Source organism: Pteropus vampyrus, unplaced genomic scaffold, assembly GCF_000151845.1.
Source record: "Pteropus vampyrus isolate Shadow unplaced genomic scaffold, Pvam_2.0 Scaffold352, whole genome shotgun sequence".
Lineage (NCBI taxonomy): Eukaryota > Metazoa > Chordata > Mammalia > Chiroptera > Pteropodidae > Pteropus > Pteropus vampyrus.
In genome coordinates, this window is record NW_011889133.1 from 445,340 (window position 1) to 450,108 (window position 4,769).

Below are 4,769 nucleotides of genomic sequence, written 5' to 3' on the forward strand. Positions count from 1 at the left end.
AACTATCCCTGCACAACGGACATTTAGAGGAGAGGGTGTCTGCTCTGTGCAGACTCCCCTGCCTGAGGAAGCTGGTGCTGAAGCTGAGGCTCTCCCCGCCTGAGGCACTAGCACTTTTCTGCCAGTGGTTGACTTAACTGAGGTGTGTGGAGAATTTCTCCCTGGTCAATCAGATTGTCAATCAGCCTGAGGCTGTGAATTCAGTCCTTCTCCCACTGGGGAAGGTCTAGGGTTTCTCTGCCATGAGAACCTACCCTTCTGGTGGGTGAGGACAGATGAGCCCACAGGGACTTCTTCCTTCATGTTGCTTATATACATGCCTTCTCCCTCCTGTGGGTTAGATGAGGTTCAAGTTCTTACCAAAGCTCTCCGTACTCAAAACAGAGTTTATTGTTGTTGATGTTGTTGTTATTATTATTAGGTTTTTCTTTCAGGTGAGTCGTCAGATACTAAACATACAAGTTGCTGTCAGTGAATGCTTTCACACAATCTATATATCTATAGATTAGTTTACCCTCTAAAGAAAAATTATACAAAACTTGGAAAAAAGGCAGAAGAATTAGGATCAGCTGATTCTTAGAACATAGAGAATGATTCAAATGATAATTTTCTCTGTTCCCATACAGGCAGAAGAACTCAAGCAGTTCCACTCTAGTCACACAGAGAAATTGATTGATTACAAAGAATGCCTTGGGCATGTGGAGGCTAAAAAAATTTAAATAAAAGAGATATCTACACTCCCATGTATATTGCAGCATTATTCACAGTCAAGACCTGGAAACAACCCAAAAATAGATGAATAAATAAATAGATAAAATAATACTTTTCCTCTCACCTTCTAAGTTCTAGCTGGGCTAATAATCAAATTAACAGAGATAGATTAACAGAAGAATTTCAAATGTTTAATACAGTCACATAAGCATGAATATTCCAAAGAAAGTGAGGCAACATTGGGTATATAAGACATTTTTGGACAAGGTGTTAGATTTCAGAAGAAATGGTGATTTATAGGTAGTTGAGGAAGAGCAGAACATACATGGCAGGAAAAGTCTTGCTGGCCACTTAGAAACAATGGGGCCCGGGGTGTCCAGCTAACAGGCTTGGGGTCTCCCTGACTAACGCTAGGATAAAGACTCTTAAGGTGACTAAGCCCAGGCTCCCTCCCTAAAGGAGGTTTTCCGTCTGAATCTCTTGGGCATGAAAGAGGGGAAGGTCACAGTTTCTTTCTGAGTCTTTGTTTCTTAATAAACGGATTAAAATCAATATCCCAAAAAGCAGCTTCGGGGTGGCCAAATTTTGGTTCCCTTCAGGCACTAGGGCCCAGTCCCCTTTCTGAACCCTGGCTGAGAAATGCCATTTCAAGGGAAAGAAATTTTCTTTGGCATCTTACTTAACTATGGATCAGACAGGAATGTTCTTCTGTTTGGTAGAGATGAGTGTGAGATGGAAACATTTGGAAGAGATGATAATAATGACACTAAACGTTATGATCTCTTGTCCTTTAGGGCAATAGCCAGATCTGTAGCTAGTTTAGCTTTGTTATTCTAGCTTTTTTTTTTTCATGGAGTACATCACCCCCCTCCACACACACACAACGTTTTCTTGCATTATTCTTTGAACCAACTTTGTCATCCCGATGCTTGTCTCATTCATGCTCTCTCTGTGTATTTGTGTAAGAATGTTTCTGCCATTCTGAGAACGGTGTTATGGCTTTCTCTTTAGTGGGATTATAGATGTTCTCTAACCTACTAAACCTTGTCTCCTGTTCCTACATAGTCCTCCCTGCGGGAAGGCATGGGTTTGGCAGCCATGAGTGAAGGCGCCGTGTGGGTTCCTGCTGCCAGCGTGCCCCTGACATCTTTACTCATTCTCTTTCTCACCAGTCTGTCTCACGTGGGCTCCTTCCTGCTCAACTCTCCAGGACCAAGCCTTCCTGGGAACCCACCAGAGAGTCTACATTCACAGAACCTTTCTGCTAAAGACCGTCTTCTCAGATATCAGCACTCCCATGTCCACTGCAGCACTGTTCACGGTAGCTAGGGTGTGCAAACAACCTAAATGTCCATCAACAGATGGATAAAGAGAATGTGATATGTATCACAATGGAGTACTATTCGGCCTTTAAAAAGAAAGGTAAATTCTGCAATATAAGACAACATATTGGACCTTGAAGACATTATGCTGAACGAAATAAGCCAGACCACAGAAAGACAAATACTATATGATGTCACTTATAGGAGATACCTAAAATAGTCAAATTCACAAAATCAAAGATTGGAATAGTGGTTACCAGAGGCTGTGAGGGAGGAGGTTCTAGGAAGTTATTAATCGACTGGTATAGAGTGTTGGTTAAATAAGATGAACAAATTCTTGACCTTTGCTATACAATATTATATCTATAGTCCACAATAATGTGTGATCAAAATTTGTTAGGACGAGAAATCTCATGTTGTGTTCTTCTCAAAATAAAATAAAATAAAATAAAATAAAATAAAATAGACCCTCTTCTTTTCATCTTCCCTCAGTCTTCTGAGGGATAGGAGGTGGGTGGGAATGAGAGACAAAGACAGGAATTAGATCCAAATAATTGTTCAGACACGAAAACCCTGAACCTGACATTCATAACCTATTTGAAGACCCCAGAAGCCAAGGAATATAAAACTTTTCTGAGTGGAAGAGAAACACGTTATAACTCCTGATGGGTGTTATAAATGGGCTCATTTCTTTCTAAGGACATTTTAATATTATTTTGTCAAAGTTTTGTAAAAATTTGTAAAAATTTTCAGACGCCCCTGACAGGTATAAAATGAAAAGTTATTCCAGATAGAACTGCTGGTAACAGTGGCAAGTATATTCTTCCAGACTCTCTTTTCTGTTTATAAAATTATATACACCTTTCCCACACACAGTTATGACTCTTTCATGATTCCTCTTCTTAATTAAATATCACAGGCATTGTACCACGTCATTACAGGCAGCTTTATTTCATTCTTCCTAACAGCTGCATAATATTCCATTGTACGGCCGTATCACAAACTATTTCTTTGATCTTGCGGTGAGAGATATTTAGATTGATTTCCAACCCCCCTAATTGCATGCTGGCTCCAGAAGGCTCCCTCTTGCCTGCCCACTTTTACACTTCTCGTCCAGCAGCTTACCTGGGTTCTCTGCCACATTTCTGTCTCTGACCTTTGACTCCGGCTCTCTGTTGCCACTTCTTTGGATAGAAACCACAGATTTGGACTATTTACTCAGCTGTGAATGTAGTCCTCTCCAAATTGTGATTTCTTGTTTTGAATCTTGTTTTGAAATATCTATTGAGACATCTATATATCTATGTCTATCTTATCCATCTTATTGATCTATCTATTAAAAGAAAGAGAGACAGACAGACAAAGGTCAGTTTTGTTCTAGAAAGGCCTTCAACCGATCATAGATAGAAATCTGCATTATTCGAAGTCCACTGTATATGTATATACGTACGTGTATATATGTCTATGTATATATGTATGTACACGCATAAGCACACACACACACACGCATGTGTGTGCACACACATGTCCTGTTGGTTCTGCTTTTCTGGATAACCCTAATACAGCCCTAAACCGAAGGCTCAGTACTCTGTGCTGCCTCGACACTCGGTGAAACTGGTGAAACCCTGAGAGACTTGAACGGCCTAACTGAAAGTCCTCTGTCCTCTTTGCTCCCTTGGATAAGGTCCCCTAGTCAAACAACTCTCCTTATCAAGGGGACCAGGCAGAGTTCCTGCTTACTTCTGAGTAGTGAGTTTCAGTTCCTTACAAACCTACAGAATTATTCAAAGCCAATCACTTGCACCCTCCCATGGTAACCAGGGGGCACCACGTCCTCTTGGTACTAGAAAGTCTGCTTCCCACATCCCTGGTTGCTCACTCTGACCCTGAATGAAACCTCCATGAGGCCCTATGTGATATCTTCCCCCTTGGAATGTAAGTATTTGTGACCAATAAGCTACTATTGATCTTACTTATCTGTTCAGTGTCGGGGTCGTGTATTCAACCACCCCGCTGACCATAGGGCAGTAATCCCCCCCTCACCAATGGAATGAATAAGAGGTGTTTAAAAGAAAAAGTTAACTATTCCATCAAATTCTCCCAACACTTGGTATTGCCCTAATTTAAACTTTTAGCCAAACTATTAATGTCTCGTTATAGTTTTAATTTTTATTTCCTTGATTACTAATGAGATTGAGTACTTTTTCATGCTTATGGTCCATTCGGAGTTTTTCTTTAGTCAAATATCTTGTGGCAGAAACCGATTAGCTGTGTTCATTCTTGTAGTTTGCTTTTTCTCCTGGCCATACAGCTAGGCTGGATTTCCCATCTTCCCTTGCAGTTATGTGAGCATGTGGCTGAGATCTAGCTAATGGAATGCAGGTCAAAGTGACACAAGCCATTTCTATGCCTGATCTTGAAAATTCTCCCACCCCTGAAACTCTCTTTTCCCTCTCATCTGCTGGCTGGATGTTGATGTCCAGGATGCCTTTGGCCACATGTTGAAGATAGCCAAGCGTCAGTCGGCCTGGGTGCCTGAGTGGAGCAGAACTTCCTCTGATGGGGAACATTAATTTTGGACTTCATCTGAGCAAGAGATAAATTTCTACAACTTCCATTGTATATGACACTGAGATTTGGGAGTTGGTTGTCATAACTGTTAGTCTACTTTAACTAATATTTACCCATTTCTCTATTTAGATTTAGGAATTCTTTTTAGATAGAAGTCTTTTGTCA